This window comes from Dermacentor variabilis, chromosome 1, assembly GCF_050947875.1.
Source record: "Dermacentor variabilis isolate Ectoservices chromosome 1, ASM5094787v1, whole genome shotgun sequence".
NCBI lineage: Eukaryota > Metazoa > Arthropoda > Arachnida > Ixodida > Ixodidae > Dermacentor > Dermacentor variabilis.
Window position 1 is genome coordinate 194,077,020 of NC_134568.1, and position 22,403 is coordinate 194,099,422.

The 22,403-nt window shown below is 49.1% G+C and overlaps 1 long non-coding RNA gene across 1 annotated transcript in view; it reads left to right on the forward strand.

Annotated features, from left to right (window-relative positions):
- Positions 1 to 218: 218 nt before the first annotated feature.
- Positions 219 to 22,403, forward strand: part of LOC142572622 (uncharacterized) — a 36,790-nt gene continuing 14,605 nt past the window's right edge. The window contains exon 1 of the long non-coding RNA XR_012826114.1: positions 219 to 334. This is a non-coding gene — a long non-coding RNA (uncharacterized LOC142572622). The remainder of the gene's footprint in view (positions 335 to 22,403) is intronic.

The window sequence follows — 22,403 nt, forward strand, 5'->3', positions numbered from 1 at the left end:
TGGAACGGCCAAAAGTAGAACTTCCACGAACCAGCAACGCGCAAGAAAGACGGACAAGCGTCTACAATTCCAGGAGGTGGGACGGCCTCATCCTTGCAGCTGACTATCTGTGCCGGTCACGGGACGTCGACGGAAGCAAGAACCCTCCCACGATTGTAGAGAGCCTATTTAAGGAGCTCCAAAACGTACGTCTGATCACTTCATGCTCTTCTCATTTTCTTTCATCAACCTTTGAATAAACCGTGCATGTTTCGCACTAGAATTCGTCTCGCCCTTGCTTGGTCGCCATGGTCTACCGGATGCGTGCAGCCCGCCGACAACGCCACGCTACCCAGTAAGTAACGTCGATCGAGCTTCAATAGGCAGGCGTCGCTAGAACTCGGGAGCAGTACGATGCGCTACCCTGGAGTACGCAACAAACTGATTGGCAGCGAATCCAGGGTTCCGAATCCAGGGGATTCGGAATCCTCGAGACCCTAACTTGGACGACAACTACGATATCGTAGTCTCTTCGTCCTGGTGATAACGTTCGGAAGGAAGGTGTCTGGATTCATGACTGCATATGGTGAGTGCAAGGCTCTTCTTCACTAAGATATCACTAGGCTTTAGGTATGTTTTTTGGAAAGTACAGTGCAGTGCAGATTTTTCTGTAACCGTTGACGGAAGTTTTGAGTACGTCAAGGTTGTTATAGAGTGAAGAGTTAGCAGCATTAAGGGCACCCATGAACTTCAAGGCATTAAAGAAGCCGGAATTGGTGAGCTTGGCCAAAGAGTTGGGCCTCAAAGTTGCCGAATCAATGAGAAAGCCAGAGATCATTTATGCGATCGAAGCGATCGGGGCAGACGGCGATGAACTGAAGGAATGCCTAGAGAGCATTGCAGAGGAAGAGCGTAAGCGCCTAGAAGAAAAAGCAGAACGCGAGCGGGCAGCACGTGACGCCAAAGAAGAGCGCGAGCGGGCAGCACGTGAGCCCAAAGAAAAGCGAGCAGCAAGTGAGGCCAAAGAATAGCACGACCTTGAAATGAAGCGCCTAGAGATTAAGCCCCTGAAAACTCAAAATACTGAAATACCTAGTACAGAGGCACGTGAAAACGAGCGCAGAATGACAGACTTGATGGCACCCAACGCAGTAGGAGGGGACATAGGTCTTTTTCTGGTACAGTTTGAGCGCACGTGTGAGAAGGCAAAATTCGCGAGAAACACGTGGCCGCAACGCTTGCTTACGTTACTGCCACGTGAGGTAGCTCATATCATTGCCCGCATGGGGAAAGAAGAAGCAGACGACTTCGATGAAGTCAAAGCGAATCTGCTTAAAAAGTATAGGTTATCAGTAGAAGCATTCAGGCGAAAATTCAGGGAAGTCGAGAAGATCAAAAGCGAGTCATACTCAAATTTTGCATACACCTTGGAGGTAAACCTGAAGGAATGGCTCAGAGAAGAGGGTGCACCCGGCGACGCCGAAGAGACAATGCAGTGCGTTGCTTCAGAACAGTTCTACCGCCGGCTGCCAGTAAACATCAAGCATTGGGTTCAGGATAGGCCAGGCGTAGACCCTATCACGAGAGCGGCCGATTTCGCTGAGGAGTACGTAACTCGCCGTGCGGACGAAGGCAACGACGCTCCTAAGAAGGAGATGAATAAATACAGACCCGACAAGCCAAAGCGATGGTCAAAGTCGAGTCGGTATAAAACAAAGGAAAGATCAGATTCAGTGAAAAGTAGCGACGAGGACAGCGAAGGAAAAGAGGAGTCGTCCGAACAGAGGGTAGAAAGGCAAGAAAAAAAGGCTTCCGAGGCAAAGAAACCAGTAGTTTGCTACGACTGCCAGCAAACGAGGCATATCTCCATGGGGTGCAGCAACCCAAATTAGTGTTGATGTCGCTAAGTAGTAACGTGGAAAATGTGAACTTGCTAGAACCATACATTCGAGACCTTTTGGTAAACGGCAAAACGTGTCGGGTGCTTCGCGACTCAGCAGCCACAATGGACGTGGTGCATCCGTCGTACGTAGAGGAAGGCCAGTTCACGCGAAAATGTGCTTGGATAAGGCAAGCCGTGGAAACCTCCAGTGTTTGTCTCCTGTGACCAAGATTCATATCGAAGGACCTTTTGGAGCACTGGACACTGAAGCTGCCGTCTCAGCACATCTGCCACCACAGTATCCGTATTTGTTTTCTAACAACTCAGAGGATTTGCTACGACGCAAGGGAGTCGGGTTCAGTGAGGGAACAGTGCTAGCCCTAACTCGTCCAAAGGCAAGCGAGCTCGCGGCCAAGGCAGTGTATGAATGTCCAGTGGTGAAGGAAACAGGTTTGACGGAGAATTCGTCAACCAGCACGAAACAGGACAGCCCTATAGGGGATAATGCGGAAAGTGCACCAGCTAAGCAAAAGGTCAGGAAAGTAGCGGAGCCTGAAATGTCCCCCGAGGCAGATTGCAGAACGTTATTGAACGTAAGCCCTGTCACAATGATCGCTGAGCAGGAAATGCGTAAGGCGTAAAGCAATGCTGAGCATTACTATGACAGGACGGCTCGCACGCGACGCTTTGAAGTTGGGGAAAATGTAATGATCCCGAAACCCTCGTTGAATAACCAACCTGAGGAGATGCCTGTCGACTTTCCAGTGTTAAGAGCAGTGACGGAGGCAAAAGACATTGACGAGACCATTGACAAGTTAGTAGAACAGGCGGAGTTGAATCCCCATCAGAGGGCTGAACTGAGGGAACTCGTGTTTGAATTTAAAGACGTATTTTCAGACACACCGGGCAGGATCACTGCGATCGTTTACGACATCTAGTTAACCTCATCGGACCCAGTTCGTTCGAAAGCTTATCGCGTTGTACCTCGTCAGCGTGAAGTCATGGCCGCTGAAATAAACAAGATGTTAGAGCTAGGCGTAATCGAGCCAGGAGAGAGTGATTATACCTCGCCCCTTATCTTAGTTGAGGTCCCAGGAAAGGAGCCGCGACCATGTATCGACTACCGCAGGCCCAATTTAATCACGAAGGACCAGACTTACCCAATACCACATATCGAGGAAAGGCTTGAGAAAGTGAGCAGTGCTAATTTCATCTCTACGCTCGATTTAGTCAGAGGGTATTGGCAGGTTCAGTTGACCGAGAGGGCAAGCAGGCTTGCGGCATTTATTTCCCCGATGGGACCCTTTCGTCCGAAAGTCCTAAGCTTTGGATTGAAGAATGCGCAGTATTGCTTCTCTAGCCTTATGGACCAGGTGCTACGAGGAATGGAGGACTTTGCACTTCCGTATCTCGATGACATAGCAATCTTTTCTTCATCATGGGCCGACCATATGCAGCATCTGCGAACCATGCTGTGTCGTCTACGAGAGGCCAAATTGACTGTTAAGGCTTCCATATACCAATTAGGCCGCACGGAGGTAGCTTATCTAGGTCATGTAATAGGGCAAGGCCATCGTCGGCCTTCTGAGGTTAAACTGACCGCAATAGATAACTTCCCGCAACCATGCACCAAGCGGGACATCAGATCATTCCTTAGCTTGGCGGGTTATTACCAAAGATATATTCAGCGGTATTCCGAGATTGCGAGTTCTTTCACGGATGGTCTCAGAAAAACAGAACCACAAACGGTAAAGCAGGATGACGCAAAAGAAAATGCTTTTAGTATGCTGAAGAACGCACTAACGAGTCAGCCAGTGTTGAACGCGGTCGACTACTCTAAGCCATTCATTCTTCAGCGTGATGCCAGCGACAGTGGTATGGGGGTTGTGCTCTGTCAAAAGAGAGATGACGAAAACGAACACCCTGTACTGTACGCCAGTAGAAATCTTTCAGTTCGTGAGGAAGTGTACAGTGCATCAGAAAAGGAATGCGCCTGCGTAATATGGGCGGTGCAGAAGCTAGCTTGCTATATCGCTGGTTCAAGATTCACCATAGAGACTGACCACTGTCCCCTCACAGGGCTACAGTCCATGTGTACGAAAAACGGTCGTATTTTGCGCTGGAGCTTGGCTCTTCATCAGTACAGCTTCGATATTCGCTACAAGAAGGGTAAGCTTAACGGCAATGCCGGCGGTTTGAGTCGTTGCCCCTAGAGTAACGAAAGCCTCATGCTCACCCGGGTTGCCGTGGCATTTGTACATTCGTTCATACGTTTTTTTCCGAAGTGTAGCCGATTGTTAGCTGGTTTTATTAACCATGTCTTAACGCTTTAAAGAAATGGTTGTTTTTAGTGTTGAGCGGGGAGGGCCGCGCGTATAGAATGGGAAAGGTGTAGCGGGTTTTCTTTTTTTTTTTAAAAAGCCGGGTTTGTCTTGGGGGGGAGGGTGGCCTTGTGCTCGCTGCTTTGTGGTTGTGGGTCCGGTACTGTTCTGGGGTGATTGCCTACCCACGGAGGAGACGAAAAGTTGCGAGACTTGCTTGCAAGACCAATTTCACCGGACCGGACCAGGGAGAAAAGTCACAAGAGCGGCCACGGGGACTGATGGCAACTCCCAGGTATCTACCAGCTACGAACTAAGCGTTCCTCACCTCTAAGGGGAATTCTGCTACTGAAACGCCGATCGCTCGCACAGCGGCTGCTGGCCCCTACACGTCGGGATCTTCTTCCTCCGCCGGAGATGCTTTTAGGGTTGACGTCCCGCACCTCGCGCAGAAAGAACTTTCTCTCACCCGACCTTCTTCCACCAGGCCTCGTCGAAATGAAGCGTGACTTCCTAATTCGCCATGACCATTTCGAGTGGCTGCCGGTCTGGCGGAAGCCCTGCAATGTACAGGCCTCTTTTGCGTGTGTGTGTGTGTGCGACTTTAGAGGGACCCGTTCCTGGAATGACCAAAAGGAGAACTTCCACGAACCAGCAACGCGCAAGGGAGACGGACAAGCGTCTACAATTCCAGGAGGCAGGACGGCCTCCTCCTTGCAGCTGACTTTCTGTGCCGGTCACGTGACGTCGACGGAAGCAAGAGCCCTCCTCGTTGCAGCAGGCTTTCGGTGCTGCTCACGTGACCTCGACGGAAGCAAGAACCCTCCCACGATTGTAGAGAGCCTATTTAAGGGGCTCCGAAATGTACTTTTGATCAATTCATGCTCTTCTAATTTTCTTTCATCAACCTTTGAATAAACCGTGCAAGTTTCGCACTATAAATAATCCCGCCCTTGTTTGGTCGCCATGGTCTACTGGATGCCTGCTGCCCGCCGACAAAGCCATGCTACCCAATAAGTAACGTCGGTCGAGCTTCAATAGGCAGGCGTCGCTACAACTCGGGAGCAGTACGATACGCTACCCTGGAGCACGCAACACAGCCTGCAACCCAAACTGCCGTGGCCTCAGCTGGATACGATGATCTACGCCACTACTACCCGTCGTCATCGCCCCTTCGTTGCCCCCCCCCGCCCTTGGTTCCCTACCGCCAAAATACCGGCGCTAGCCGCTGCATTCTGCCTGACTGCCTCCTTGCGTAATTTTTCAAGAAATACGGATGTTTAGAGCATTCCTGACCATCGACCACTTCGTTATGAGAGCTGGGAAGCCGACGACGTTCACCGCTGGTGACCATGCCGTAGGATGAAATTCATTGATGAATTTTGCGATCAGTCATTGTACAGGATGGGACTCCCGTGGATCACGTCTTGAATGTACTTCAAGATCGAATCCGCTTCAGGCTTCACGCCAGCATAATTTCCATCGCGCCGAAGCAGTCGCCCACATGAAAGGCATCATCAGGGTGGGACCAAGAACCGCTGCTTTACCGTGAGATCTAAGTACAAAGCGAGACCTTTCAATTCCATGGAGGGAAAGCGATGGTGAAGATGAATAAAGATGAATAAAGGCACCACGGCCGCATTTATAAGAAATGGTTATAATCAGCAACGCGTTTGTACTAGTGATGTCTCCCCCACCTGCCTCTCTGATTCAAGTGGCCTAAACTACTCTCGACATTAATTCAGTTCTTTTCAGGTACACAGAAACAACTTCATATCTTGAGGCACGAAGACTGTTTTTCATCATCAACGACATGGAAAACAATAAATACAATATCTCGCATGGCTGAAGATTGCGCTCAGAGCTCCTTGAAAAGCCCGTACCGCATTTCTAGAACGAGAGGACATAAATTAGCTAAGAAATGCTGCGCGACGAAATTATCCAACCATCGAAGAGACCGTGGAGGTCGTCGGTAGTTGTAATGAAAGAAAAGAGGATTGAACTCCATTATTTTGCGCCAATTTTTGTAGCTTAACGTGCTTAACGGGCTGTGCAGTGCTAGCTCTTTATCGTCAACTGATCTCAATACTGCATAGCGGAAAACTGAAGTCTACAAGATTGATTGAGAGAAGACAGCCTTCATCTCGCCGCATGGCCTCTTTGAATTTAACGTCAAGTCATTTGGGCTTCACCCACTCCCGCAACATTATGGCTCTTCATGGATACGGGGCCGACAGGTTTTATGTGGGGGACCTCTCTCATCTACTTAGATGTAGGCATCTTTATCTCAAACTACGGTGATCATCTCAGGTTGCTTGGTGCAGCACTCATCCTAGAGGCAGAACGTGCCGCTTCGCTTACGAAGCATTCGTGTTGGCCCGGAATCGCCACATCATGAAATCTGATGTTGATCCCTCTTCCACGGTGATCCGAAGGGAACGCAGATCATTTTCTCTCGTTCCCTTGCAAAGGTCAAGGAGCGGTATTACTGGCTGCCCCTGGACACCGACGTCGCCCTTTACATCAAAACAGGTCGAGACTGTCAACGAGAGAAGACGCCGCCGAAAAAATCCGCGGGTCTGCAAAGACCTACCGAATCTCCTCCTCGACCAATCAACATATTGGGATGAGCTTACTTGGGCCATTTCCAACGTCCAACATTCGGGAATAAGGGAATCATAGGGACCCCCAACTACTTTACCTGCATTGTCCGAAGGCAGTGCAACCAATAGTGAGTTACTTCGTCAGGACATTCAACTAGTGCATTCTGCCTCTCGTGTCCTCATCTCTTTCGAGGAACGGTGTTACGACTGAACTCACACAAGCCATATTGCAATACAAGCGCATAAGCCGGCGAAGGACAACAGCGTATCGTCCTTAAAAGAACGGCCTCATGAAACACCTAAATAAAGCAGCTGCGGACATGCTGGCCGTTTCGCCAACGTCAAGCGCAATACGTGGTGCCTTATTGTTTCCATGTGGGTTTCGCTTGCAATCGCTTGTTGGTGGGCTGGTCAATTTAGGAGTGGATTTTGGGTCAGGGTGAACGTCCTACAGCGCTGAAAGACGAAGAAGTTGGGCAAGAAGGTAACAGACTTGAGCGCTGAACTTTCACCCACATTTGTTTCGCAAGTACAGAAACAAGGTGTTGAGGCGTAAACAGTTTTAAAATCGCACACGTGTGATTATCGCAATATCAAAACTCTGAAATAACTTGTTAAATACATAAAGGAAGTTTAAGCGCTTTTTCTTCATTAGCATCACGAAAATAAATCTCACGCATGTGTCATTGATTTTCAGAATTTCGCTTGCGTTCAAAATTTTTTCTGTCAACATGACAAGGAAATGAACGCCTAAAGGGTCAAAAACGTCTGTGTTGACGTTGCAGTCAGCATGGAAATTTATTAATGCACCTGTCAGTTTGTCCTGTGCGCTCCTTACCTAGCACAATGGTATCGTATACACAACGTTGCGAGTGCACTGTACAATGCACAATTGTGATTGTGCGGTTACCATATGTATACCATCATAAAAAAATTCCGACTTTGCATGTGTCATGATTCCCGGCGCACGAGACATGAATACAAAGACACAGAACACATTTATAATATTACGCACCGTACACAAGTCCCTATCAAATCTGCATAAACCCGCATAACTGGTTACACATTGAGTTTGGCCTCTCCCCTTCCCCCTAATATCTTTCACATGTTCTTCATCCACCCAGTTCTCATTTCTTGCTAAGTGTCCTACTAAGTCAAGTGTGATTGGGCACTTGTATGCCTGCTTCGGTTTAGTCCTCTCGTATGGCCCGGTGGACTACTGGTATCTCTGCTGAGGATTTGTCTCCGTAGAGTAGACCTGGCTTGGTGAGCGCTGCCACCGGCGAGGACGAGGTTGTCCCCGTTGCGTAGGACAGGGTCGTTGGCCTCGGAGCGAGCCTTTGCCGGAGACCACGGGCATAGGCGCGGGACGTCGAGGATCAAGCCAGACTGTTGCAATGCCACTGGTGTCCTCCTCGTGCTCATGGGGTCTTCGGTACCGACGCCACCGGTTAACCGACTTTCCGTCAAGTCTTCGAGCACCCCTCTTGCTTCTCTTCTAGAGGTGTCCCGCAACTCCACAACTTGCTCTTTCCAGGATAGGATAGGATAGGATATCCTTCTACGACGGTGCGTACCCACTGCGGAGGATTGGACAAAATTTTAATGGTATTAGGAAGATGCTGATAATACGAAAATTGGTAAAACTGTCACTTGGAAATGGATAAAAATGACGTTTGAAGAATTTAACGGAATCGCTTTGAAACAACTATGAATTACTCCACGGCTGAGCAAACACCTCTGTGGTAGTTTCCAAGAGAGAAGGCTCTTAGAGAAAGAATATTTAGAATGGAAAAATTTAAACCAAGTTGCGTGTACATTGACTATAATATATCTTTCCTTAAAAAAAGAGAAACGGTGGCATAATAAGAAAAAATGATCTATGGTCTGATCTTCTGCCCAGATTGGGTACAGAGAGGAGGGCGTCAGATCAGCCCTATGACGATAAAAATTTAATACTGGTGTTGGACAGCGTAATCACGTAAAATTACTTCAGTTTCTCTGGTGTGAAAGTAATTTTTGTGCCAAGGGAATAGTAAGTGTCGATATTCTCAAAAATTTGCTATCGCTGGTGTTCTAACTCAACTGTTATGACTGCTACCGGGCGGGAACAGCATCGGGCCGGACGGCCAGGAGCATAATAACGCTCACACAAGAAGAGGAACACTGCGCCCGTTTATTCACTGACAGCCCTTTTTGCCGATGTTCCGAAGCCGCTCCGGCGCGTGTGATGACGCCAGTCTCGCACCACGGCGAAGGCGATTTTTCTGTCTTCATTGTCGTTTTCACTGTGCAGCACTCTTCCTTCCTTAATGTGAGTCCCGCTGTACGGGTTTTCTTATACGGGTCGGTCTACAAAGCACAGCTGGTTCAGCCTCTTCTGGTAGCGTCGGCACAGCAGCTGGTTGATCTTGCTATGGTTGTGCCGGCACAGGACTGTATCGAGGAGGGACTTGATCCATGTGACGCTTAAGCTCACCTTCTGCCGTTTCAACGGTGATCATTCGGGATCCTGTTGTTTCTTTTACTGTGGCTGGGATCCACCTTTCTCCTTCTCCGAAATTGCGAGCCCAAACAGTAGTGCCCGGATTCAGCTTGCTTCCTTGATCTGCCTGTGGACAGATAGAAAAGGTGGAAGGCACGTGTGCAACCGAAAACAGATCTGGTATCCGAAAAGTCGTTGAGACGGTGATCGTCCATCATCCAGGGGCATTCTACGGTAGCTAAAGAGCAGTTTAGCCAATCGCTCAGCCAAGTCACCTGACAGAACCTTCTCGAGGCCATCTTTCAGCCTCCGCATGGTGCGTTCAGCAAGCCCGTTCGATTGGGGGTGATATGGTGCCGTACGAAAGTGCTTTATGTTATTTCCTGTCAGAAAGTTCGTGAAAGTCTCAGACGTGAACTGAGTTCCGTTGTCTGTCACAATGGTTGTTGGTATGCCCAGCCTGCTGAAGATTTCCCGCAAGGATGTAACTGTTGATTGCGCTGTGGCATGACGCACTGAAATTGCTTCGATCCATTTCGAATGTGAATCTATGGCCACCAGGATCATGGTGTTGTTCATTGAACCAGCATAATCCCAATGTACACGTGACCAATTCTCATGCGTTAGTGGCCAGCTTACTGGTATTTTCACCGGTGGCATTGCGCTTGCTTGTATGCATGTAGTATAATTCCTACTCATTTGTTCGATAGCTCCGTCGATGCCGGGCCACCACACGACCGTACGGGCCAATGTCTTCATTGCATATATTCTCTGGTGCGTCTCGTGCAGTAATTGCAGCATGCCACCACGAGCAGCTTCGGGAATCACGACTCTGTGACACCAGTAAATGAGACCTTCGTAAACGGTTAGCTCACTTTTTCGTGCGAAGTATGGTTCCAACCGCGGATCGGGTGCTTTGCGCTCCTTTGGTCAACCATGAAGCACGTAGGACTTGACATTTCTAAGTGCTTGATCTTTCGCGCTCAACTGTCTCATTGTTGCGACGAAAGAGGCGTGTCCCCCAGCGGCTGCTGCGAGTGCACGTACTGATGTAGCTCCTCTGATGTGTCCTCGGTGGTTTCGAGAGGAAGCCGACTCAGTGCGTCTGCATTCAGGTTGTCCGAGCCAGGTTTGCACTCTACCTTGTACTGGTATGCTCCCAATAGCAAGGACCAACGCTGGATTCCTGCGGCAGCCATGATGCTCGTGGGACGATCTTCGCGAATTAGACCCACCAGCGGCTTGTGATCTCTGATCATGGTGAGTGTTCTTCCCAGTAGGTAGTCTCAAAACTTTGATACATCGAACACTAGGGCAAACGGTTCAAGCTCAAGTTGGGAATAATTCCTTTCTGCATTGGTAAGTCTTCGAGAGCGAAAACCTATAGGCTTGTCAACATTGTCAATGCGATGGGAAAGTACCGCTCCGATTCCGTTCGGTGACGCATCACACTCCAAGCGCAGCGGCAGTGAGGGATCGAAGTGAGTGAACATTTTGGCATTGCATAAAGCGTTTTTTGACTTCTGAAATGCTTTCCGTTGTTGAGAGCCCCAGTTCCAGCGACGTTCTTTCGTTAGCAAATCGTAGGTAGGGATAGCAGACTGGTCATATTGGGAAGGAACTTGCTGTAATACGTGAGAAGACCCAAGTAGGAAAACACTTCACTCACGTTCTTGGGTGTTGGCGCCTTCATGATAGCGTCAATGTTCTTCTCCAGAGGGTAGAGCTCTCCCGTACTGATCTTGTGGCCAAGCTACGAAACCTCAGGCATCGTGAAGGTGCACTTGTCCTTCCTTAGCTTGGCGCCATACTCTAGAAAGCACTGGAGAACTGCCTTGAGGTTTTTTCCGCCGTCATTCCCCTTCTCGGCAACCAGAACGTCGTCCAAGTACGCCTGGACTCCCGACAACGCGTTCAGGATGCTGTCCATTATTCGCTGAAAGATAGCTGGGGCAGAAGACACACCGAATGGCAGGCGATTAAAGCAAAATAATCCCCGAGGTGTGTGTTAATGACCGTCAGCTTCTTTGGCTGCTCATGCAAGGGAACCTGGTTGTAGGCGTCTCGAAGTTCCAATGCGCTGTAAACGTCACCCTGGTGCCGTGCAGCAAAAAGGTAATTGATTACCGGTAATGGCTACTTCTCTGTCACACAGGTGGCATTTACCGTTAGCTTGTAATCGCCACACAATCGAACTGTTCCGTCTTTCTTCATTGCCGGAGCTATCAGCGTCACCCACTCCGAGTGAGCCACCGGGGATAATACTCTGGATTTAACAAGCCTGTCAAGCTCGTTAGAAACCTTTTCTCGCATTGCATATGGAAGTGGCCCGGCTTTGATGAACTTTGGAACCGCATCCTCCTTCATGTATAGGTGAACGGGCGGAACCTAGAACAGACCCAGTTCAAGTGCAAACACGTCCTAGTACTCACACAGGATCGCTTGCACAGGATCGTTCAGCCCTTGCTCCTTAATGCTGGACATGCTGAAAACCGCAGCCCCTTCGTTGTTCTGTGCCTGAATGAGATCACGGCCGCACAGGCTTGGTCCTGAGTCGCGAACAACGGTCAGTGAAGCCGTAACAGTCGTGCCGCAGTATGAAACTGGGAGCGTTAGCTTCCCGGCTATAGGCAACGGACCCAAGAAGCATGACAACTTCAAGCTGGATTTTTCAAGGCAGGGCCAGCTTGTGCGATGTTGGCAGTAGACGTCCCAGGACTCCACGCACACGGGTGAGCCGGTGTCAACTTCCATCACGATGTCGACTCCGCCCCAGCAAAAATTGCGTCGTACCGGGCTGACGATTCCGTTGTCAGCGGTTGGTTGCGGCTTTAGTGTATACAACTGTACGGGTAGCTCGGCTTCAGCATTTTCCATTGAGCCGCTGAACAGCGCCAAGCTCAGTTTCGGTCGCTTTCCTTTAGACCGACACACGGCAGCTAGATGCCCCTTTTTCCTACAGTTGAAATATTCGGCGTGTTTAAAGGCGCAAGTCGCCGCACCGTGCTCGCGGCTTCCACGCCGGTGACAGCCTTTAGACGATCCACTCGCCTGACTGCAGGTTTTTCCTGCCTATCGCTGCCGTCTATCACCCGCTAGTCTATGAAGCTAGGGATCTTCCTTCGGTTCCGTCTGTTTCATAAGCTCAACAGCCTGTCGTGCAGCCTCTACTGCAAGCACGATGTTTTTTGCCTCCTGCAACGTCAGTTTCGGGTGAGAAAGCAGTGCCTTCTGCGCGTCACTGCTACGAATTCCTCACACGATCCTGTCTCGCAGCAGGCGGTTCAACATGGTCCCGAAGTTGCATTTATCAGCCAGGCGTCGAAGCTCCACGATAAACTGCTGAGCTGATTCCTCTTCCCTTTGAATGCGGGTAAAGAACTTGAAGCTTGCGGCTATCTCATTTGGCGGGGGTGCGTAAAATTCTTCGTGAATGGTAACCACTTCCGCGTAGGTTGACTCGCTCACCCTCCGCGGGGCACAACGCCCGCTCAGTACGCCCAGCACTGCTCTTTTTGCCGGCGTTCCGAGGCCGCTCCGGCGTGTGTGATGACGTCATGCTCGCGCCATGGCGAAAGCGGTTTTTATGTGTTCGTTGTCGTTTTCCCTTTGCAGCAGCTGGTTTCATAAAGCCTTGAGGAATTGCACATGTCCTGAATCTAGTAGCAGATAGGTAAGCTGATGTAGAAAGTAACTATAGCGCGGGGCCATTGAGGGCTGCTCTTGTGAGACTGTCAGCCATTTCGTTCATGTATAATCCCTTATGACCAGTCACCCAAGGTAATCTAATTAAATTTATGTGGGTAGGCACCAGAAAACGAAGTGCACGTAAAAGGTTAGTATTCGTAAAAGGTTAGTATTCGTTGTGAGCGATGTACATAAAGATAAAGAATCCGCTATTATGGCAACCGTCGATATTGATGAACTTAGTTTATGTTAGGGTAACACTATATCTAGAAATGCAGCCAGAAATACAGCTAAGTAGTCAGGAACATGATTTGGAATGACCAGTCTAGAGCAGGAGCGAAAATGCCAATTCCAGATTTTTCTCCACACTGTGAGGCGTCTGTTGCAATTACCGTATTTACTGCTAATCTAAATAAATTGTATTGTAATAGTCAATTTAATATATTGTTACGCGAAGGACAAGTCAGTACGACGAGCAACTATTTACAGGTTATATTTACAACAGCGGTTGCAGCGCTTACCGGTTAGGTTCACAGCGCGTGCCCAGTTCGTTCTTCCTCCTCTTTTCTCGAGTCATGGCGCCCACGCGCCTCGTTCAAACAATCCAATACCACACGCGTGTAGCATAATCCCCCGGCGGCAGAAGCGACGTCCCGGAGCGTCTAAATGTCATTACTGGGAGGGTGATACTGCTTCAGTCGTGTAACGTGCACGATCTCACTGGACTGGGAAGCAGATCACCCAGGGGCGATTTCGTAGGCGACGGGAGTCACGGCACGAAGCTCTAGGTATGGGCCTGTGTAAGGAGACAGCAGTTTTTCCGACAGGCCGACCTGACACTGCGGAGACCATAGAAGCACCAAATAACCAGGCGGGAAGTGCACGTCCCGGTGTCGCCGGTCGTACAAACGCATTTGACTCTCTTAGGATTTCAGAAGGCGGTAACGGGCAATTTCCCTTGCGTAGGCACTGCGGGCTATGGCGTCAAGTGCATATTCACTGGTCGGTGCCGCGTGAACAGGGAGGGTTGTGTCGAGGGGCAGTGCTGGTTCTCGGCCGAACAGAAGGAAAAAGGGAGAATAACCGGCTGTGTCGTGGCGCGAGGAATTATAAGCAAATGTGACAAGTGGTAGAGCGAGGTCCCAGTCAGTGTTGTCTGAAGAGACATATTTCGCGAGTATGTCTGTGAGAGTGCGATTGAGACGCTCCATGAGGCCATTTGTTTGCGGATGGAATGACGTGGATAGCTTGTGCCTGGTGGCACAGAACTGCAGGATGTCCGCGATAACTTTTGATAGGGATGTCCGGCCACGGTCTGTGAGAAGTTGTCGCGGAGCTCCGTGTAATGAAATCACGTCGCATTGAAGAAAATCGGCGACAGCTGTGGCGCATCTTGTAGGAAGCACTCGGGGGATGGCGCAGCGCGTGGCGTAATCCGTGGCCACAGCGATCCACCTGTTCCCAGAGGTAGAAAGAGGAAAAGGGCCAAGTAAGTCCAAACCAACCCGAAAGAATGGTTCCGCGGGAATGTCGAGTGGTTGAAGGTACCCGGCAGGGAGCGTCGATGGTGTCTTGCGTCGCTGGCATTTCTCACATGCAGCTACGTATCTTCGAACGGAGCGAGCAAGCCCTGGCCAAACGAAGCGTCGGCGGATCCGGTCGTAGGTACGGGACACACCCAGGTGACCGGCAGTGGGGGGGTCGTGAAGTTCGTGGAGCACAGCCGAGCGAAGGTGTTTAGGGATCACAAGGAGTAATGCAGGGCCGTCGGGGTAAACGTTGTGGCGGTAGAGTACGCCATCTTGAAGTGTGAATAAGCGAAGGGAACTGTCGGCCAGTGCCGATTCCAGGCGGTCAATGATGAGACGCAAGGACGGGTCACGGCGCTGCTCGTCGGCGACATGGAGCAGCGGAAAAATAAAGAGAACCCAGGCGTCGGTGTCAGTATCAGACGTAGAGGTCGCGTCTTCGACTGGGTAGCGAGAGAGGAAATCTGCGTCCTGCTGTTGGCGTCCCGACTTGTAAGTCACTGTGTAGGGATATTCTTGTAGTCCCGCCGACTAGCCCAACGATCGAGCCGCCCAGTAGGATCCTTGAGCGACGAAAGCCAACAAAGCGCATGATGGTCTGTGATTACTGAGAAGGGCTTGCCATATAAATATGGGCGGAACTTTGAAACAGCGCAGACGAGAGCAAGACATTCGCGTTCGGTAATCGAATAGTTGCCGAATCGAGCAGTTGTAAGGAGCTGGCTAGCGTAGGCTATAACGCGGTCGTGTCCGTGTTGACGTTGCGATAAGACGGCGCCAATCCCATAACCACTGGCATCGGTTCGCACCTCTGTAGGTGCTGACGGGTCAAAGTGGGCCAAGACCGGTGAATTGGTGAGAATCGTGATAAGGCCTGAAAATGCGACCGCCCCACGTAAAAGGCACGTCTTTCTTCAGAAGTTCAGTGAGTGGTCGAGCAACTGCTGCGAAATCTTTCACGAACCGTTGAAAATAAGAACAGAGCCCCACGAAACTCCAGACGTCTTTGACAGACTGAGGTACAGGAAAAGCCTTACTGCTCGAACGTTCTCCAGGTCGGGTTGTACTCCGGAAGCATGGACGAGATGGCCTAGCACTGTAATGTGTCGGCGACCGAAGTGGCACTTTGATGAGTTTTATTGGAGCCCAGCCTTGCGGAAGACGTCCAGGATAGCTGCGACACGCTCAAGGTGCGTCTAAAATGTAGGAGAAAACACAAGGACATCGTCCAGGTAACAAAGGCAAGTTGATCATTTCAAATCTTGAAGCAGAGAGTCTATCATCCATTCGAACGTGGCGGGGGCATTGCATAAACCGAACGGCATAACCTTGAATTGGCAGAGGCCATCTGTAGTGATGAAAGCGGTCTTTTCTTGGTCTTGCTCATCGACGGAAATCTGCCAATAACCAGATTGAAAGTTGATGGGCGAAAAGTATTTGGCACGATGAAGACAATCAAGAGCGTCGTCGATTCGTGGTAAAGGGTAAACGTCCTTTTCAGTGATTCCGTTTAGGTGGCGGTAATCAACGTAGAAGCGCCAGGTGCCATCTTTCTTTTTGACGAGCACGACCGGCGACGCCCAAGGACTCGACGAGGGCTCAACAATGCCTCTAGCGAGCATCTTGTTTACCTACTGCTCAATAAGTTGCCGCTCTGCCATGGACACGCGATACGGTCGGCGGCGAATGGGAACAGCACCCCCAGTGTTTATCCGATGCTTAACAAAGGACGTCTGACCAAGTGGTCGGTTTTCAGTGTCAGGTATTTCCCGGTAGGAAAGCAAAATGCGATATAGGGCGGCTGATTGGTCAGGTGTGAGATCCGGAGCAACCATGGGACCTAATGGGCCGTCGAGGTTCAAAGCATCCGGCGGGTAATCAGGAGGATCTGGAGACGCGTCGGCTGCAAAAGCAGTGACGTGGTCGTCTTTCACTGACCAGAGCGTGGCCACCGCTATGCCTTCAGGTAACACTTGTTTCATCAAGCCAAAATTGATAATGGGGAGACACATCTGATTAGCGGCAAGGGTTACGACGGAGTGTGGCACAGAGATGTCGCGCGCCAGGAGGACATCACGAATAGGTGCGACGACATATACGCATTCGCAGAGTTTCAGTTAAAGGCCTACCGTACGAACCATACCTTGCTGACCAACTTTTCGCAGAAGTTTTCGTTATGTTTTGTAACACCGTGAATGACTGTCGGGGTAGCTTATTATTCGCCATGCTCGCATGATGTCATGCTAGCACGTCTTGCCCATGCATTTCCAAAGATGCCAGCATTAATGAGCACTAAATTAAATGCGATTCCACGGCCACTTGCAGTACCGGCAGCGCGTCCAGGCTCCGTATATTCAGGACGATCTTACTTTGCATGAGTGAGTTACAGAGCGCTGCAACGACAACGTATGAATCTGGTGGAACTGCCCAATCATTATCAGTTGGTGGAATAACCCAGGTCACTTTCAAAATATTGTAGAGCACGTTGCAGCACTAGAACAACAAACCCTGAACGAGCACTACCTCTCAGTGCTTCAATAACAAAAGCCACGAGCTGAACTGTGTTGTATGCGCGAGCCATCTGTTTACACCTGATTCTTGCATTCATGTATGTGCTGCAATTGACACGTTACAATTTCTATGGGAATTATTGGTGAAACGTCGCACTTTTTCTTCATTCCTTTCATGTTCACGAAAACTCGTATTTTTGAATGTGTCCGTCAAGACTGCGTTTTTTCACACTGCTGGTGGACTGGAACGATCAGTGGGTATCCGGTCAGTTGCTAATGCATATTACAGCTGTTTCTGAATGTCATTACTGCCTAACTCGATAGCGTTTATGCTGAGTATGTATTCTGGTTAAGTATCACAATATCTCCCTCTCCCCATCGGAGCCGCGCGGGGCATTCCCGCAATGGTCAGAACGCCTAATGTCGCCTTACAAGCTGCAAAGCAAACACGGACACTGATTGCATGTTATCAGGAAGCGTCTCCACCGGTATGACAGTCCATGGGCAGTGAATATTCGAGATATGACCTCACTGAAGCGACATTACGCTTCAATGGACAATACGTAGAGGAGTAGAAAAAATAAAGGTAAAGGCAGGGAGGTTAGGCAGTATAAGCTATCCGTAGAGTTTTGCACTGCACTGAAGCTAAATATCAGAGCACTCTGTCAACACTACAGACTTTTCTTTCTAATGCGTCCAATGAGACGGTTTCATGACACCTCGCGCTCCTACCGCTGTGGTGGGAAACATTGTCTGGTAAATTCATCAAAACGGTGTTGCCCAAAGAAACATCTTTCTTATGTTCTGTCGGCGTCAAGTGAAGTTTGATTATTTTCGCCAGTTGAGAGACCAAAGAAAGAGTAAAGCGTGGCTCAGGCAATTTCCAGAAATTTAGAGGACAATGATCCACGCCAATTCAGAGACGCACGTTTGTTTTCTCCAAGTTCGAGCTCATGCACAGGCATTTTCAACGGTTCGTTTTCAGCGTGAGGCCAGCACGTAGCTTGTGCAAGGGTCTTCGCGTATGCGTTCTTCAACTTAATTAAAACGGCTGATTTCCTGAGTTTTCACTGTGCGCCGAATAACAGAAATACCGACAAAGCGACAGTTTTCGACTACACATCGAGTGGATGACGATCGACACATTATGCATTGGAGTTTGTTGTACAGATCTGTGTTAAATAATTCGTCGTGGTTGCTTAGTAGCTATAGTGCTGGGCTGCTGAACACGAGGTCGCGGGATCGAATCCCGGCCACAGCGGCCTCATTTCGATAGCGGCGAAATGCGAGATTGCCCGTATACTTAGATTTAGGTGCACGGTGAAGAACTCCAGGCTGTCGAAATTTTCGGAGTCCCACACTACGGCGTGCCTCACAATCAGATCGTGGTTCTGGCACGTAAAATCCCATAATTTAATCTTTGTTAAATATAGCAGACATGCTTGTGACATTTTTTTCTAGCAGATTATTTATTTTTTTCAAACTGCTGTGCAAGGTTGCTTTTATAACTTGAATCACTTCCCCAGTCGTCCAAGTGCAAATATCGTCTCCACACATAGGACAGCAGCTATTCTGTAGAATAAAAAGCGACCATCACTGATTCGATGGCACAGGTTCACCATCATCTGAAAGCTTAAGCTTAGAAATAGGTACGCGCAATTAAAATAAATGCGTGAAAATGCGCAATGTTCGCTTTGCTGGCATGGCAGCACTGAAATTATTGACCTCGCTGCCGCTGTTAAACGCTCAGACGACTGGAAATGTCTATCCGGAACATCATGCTCAGATGTGATAATCAATCGCGCTTAGCAGAGAAGATATGTCGTATTGCGGAATGGAGATTCAAAGCATTCTGCATCCAGTGACAACACCAGTTGTAACATTCTCGTTTCACAGCCACAGCCTCGTTCTTGGATTCATTCACCTATGCCTGGCCTGAATGCAAGACAAGGCTGTTACACTATCCATGCTATCGGCATCGTCATGCAGAATCCTTTGATAACCAGTTTTATGGGGTACGGCACGCCCCCACGTAAGTGCTATAGTTTCGAGAAGACTGTTCTGAACACTACCCTACACGGAATGTTGTTGTGGAGGAGGAAAAGAGCTGTAAAAACAACAAGTGCGAATATATAGTCGATGACCGCAACTATGCCTACAAATACGCCTTGAAGTACGCACATCTCCCTGCGGGGCGCGAAAGGAAAGGAGGCTGTCCTCGCGCCGTAGTCGTACTGAGCTACATCGACAATGATATGAGTGCGCTTGTTAGAGCACTGACATAATTTATTCCCACCACGGCTACATATCGCTTTTTCTGCTTTTCAATGGAACTATATAGTTGCATACCATCGCTCCCTCAACATGTGACTCGTATACTAATTGACGCAAAGTGCGCCCGGTTTATTGCCACTGCTAGCTGGCTCATGCTGCAGTCGCCTTTGAACACGTGTGTTAATTTTGCAAGCCTTAAAACGGCGCCTCTTCAATATTATGAGCAGGCCATACAATATGAATAATCGCGCAACAGTGGTTTTGTCACGCTTGGGATATTTAATTACATTTGCAAAACTTCCGTGCACACTGAAGTTGTTTGCGAAATGAAATGTAACACTCTGAAAATATATTAAGCATGGCCTTGAAACACCTGCAGCCATTATTTATCGCGACGCTAAAAGCACTCGAATAGATCGCGAGCACCAACGCGTCTGCGTTGGGGTTCTTGCGAAGTGGATAAAGGGAGAAAATAAAGAACAGAGAGCATTCACCTCGAAATTTGGACATGTTTTTTTTTCGTTAGAAAACGAATAAATAAACCAATTGAGAAATGAAAAGGCTTCAACTTATGAATTTTTGTGTTCTGCCTCTTAAAGACAGAAGTCGCGAAGAACTTAACCCAAGAGGTTTGAGTTCTATAAAGCGCTTGGGCGCCATGTGCGAAACTGCGAATGAATACTTCGATATCCAAGGGAGGGTGACTTGCGCAAAAGGAGGCGAAGGTATTCGCGCTCTTCCAGATAAATATGACCGTCGCCTGCATCTACCACCTGTGCAAAAACTGGAGTTCTTCAGAGTGTGCATCGCGTTTTTTCTATTCACTGTTTTGTTTACAGGCGACAAATATGGGAAAGAAAACGTGGTGAACAATTTAAAATAAACAAGAAAAAAAGAAAGGCACCAGCATTGGTTGCCGCAATCATCCGGGTTCAGGCAGCGAAAAGCAAAACAACCAATGAAGACGTAAAACTTGACGGAGGCCACGTTGCCTTTCAATGTGCTGTGCACACGGAAAGGTTGGTTGCATATCCGCAAAAATTTATTTAGAAGCGCTCATACAACGAAGCCCTGAGAGAGAGCGTAAACTTTATTTTCAAATCAATAAGATTTGAGTCCGGCGTCTTTTTGGTGGGTCTGCGCACCCCCCCTCCGACGCGGTTCCGAGACCTTGTCTCGAAGCGGCTTCCTCGGCTCGCTGGACGGCCCAGAGTTGTGCTGTCAGGTTCCAGCTGAGCAGTGCGGACTTCCAGCGCGAGCGGAGGCTGGCGGTGGAAGAGACGGAGGGGTCGGCACTGCCCGACTTGTTTGCTAAGTGGCATTCCCATAACATTTGATTAAGTGTGGCAACCTCGCCACACGATGTGCATCTGTTTGTAGTGGAGATGGCTGGATACGTGGCGTGCATGAGTCTGGGGCATCTGTAAGAATCCGTTTGTAATTGTCTGAAGTGTACTGCTTGCATCCTGTCTAACCTAGCGTGAAGGAATGGGTATACGCGCCTTTGTAACTGGTAGTGTGTCGTGATGTCGTGGAACCTGGTCATACGATCCTCCCATGCCCAGACGTTTGCAGTACCCCGCAGGGGCTCTTCCTCCGATGATGCTCGGTGAGTGAAGCCTCGAGCAACGCGGTGAGCCGCTTCGTTGGGGGTGCTGAATCCAGAAGCCCTAAACTTTTCTGCTTTTTTTTCTTCTCGGCAAGACTAGCGGCTCAATCTTCTCGCCACGAACACGCGCAATTCTGACCCTTTGAAGCGTGCCCCCCATCTCCAGCATTTGTGCAATAGTACTTGATTAAGCTTTCGATTGTCCCCTTATAGTAACAGCAGAGTGGGAGTCATCAACTCCGTCCTGGGAAGCTTTCTCAATAAATTTTACCTGCTGTGCTTCGAAGAGTGTCAGTTAAATCCGTAAGCTGTCTGGGAGAGCCACAAAGCGGTCACGTTATATTCGCCATGGGAACAACCTTAATGCTTCCAGAACATGAGATAGGTTAACAGGAAGATGCATGATTGAAGTGATTAAACAGTGGTAGAACAAGGAATGTCGCTGAAGCCAACGTTTCTACAAAAGGACTTGTCTTCGCCTGACAAATACATGCCCCCTTGTCTAAGCTTTGGCTTCAGAGACGTTCCTTGATTGACCACTGTAAACCTTAGGGCATGTTATACGAGCTTACGAGCCCTATCACGTGCATGACTACATTGAATATACAAGCCATGTGTATCATATTTTAGGGCTTCGGACACATATAGCCGTCACCTGAAGGCTTGCCCTGAGTTGTTGTCGATACTACAATAGCTAGTAGTCTTGTTCTTTCTTGTGTAGCTAAACTTTTTGACTTATTTTGCTTACCTTATTAGGTAAGTTAAGGTGAGAAGAAGAGAATAACGGATGTTGAGAAAGCTCTACACGTTCACAATCGAATGTGCGCATCCGCGTGACAGATTTTTTCGTTGCTTTCTTCCTTCCAAATTCTCTCTTTCCTTGCGTTAATACCGTACTTTTTATTAACGCCTCGTCCTTCTTGTTTATGTGCTTGAATTAAAGCTTTGTTTGTTAGCTACGGTTTCGGGATAGGCGACTCTTTAGAGGCCAAGCTTCTCATGGTTTCGAAACCGATCACCAACATCAACACCAAAAGCAACAACAGAGCTTGTTAGAGCAGACACCTTTTAAGCCTTTTCTGAAAGCTCCCTGTTTTGTTACAGCTGCACTCGATACCACTCTGTGCTAACTACGAACAAGCACGCCTTTCAGTGCTAGCGAGTTACAAGGTGTTAGAGAGCAGCTCTTAATGGTCCGTTTCTGCGGCGAGCGTCGTCGTCGTCGGCGGCGGTGTAACCGAGCGAACGAGCACAACTGCGAAAGATGAAAGAGCGAACATGGAGCGGCAGATGAAATTCGCGAGCCGCGAACGGGGAAGACCAATGAGAGCGGCCCCATCAGTGACGTGTGCGCGGGAAGCTGGGGGCCTATAACGTAAAACTATTCCAATATGATTTTTATTCCAATCTCCTGACGCCAAATTGGCTTAACCGCCGACTCAAGCATCGGTCGGGCACCTGCAGGGTTGTATGAACAGACCAATCAAACGCTCTCTTTGTTCATAGGAGGTCACTTTTGTTTGC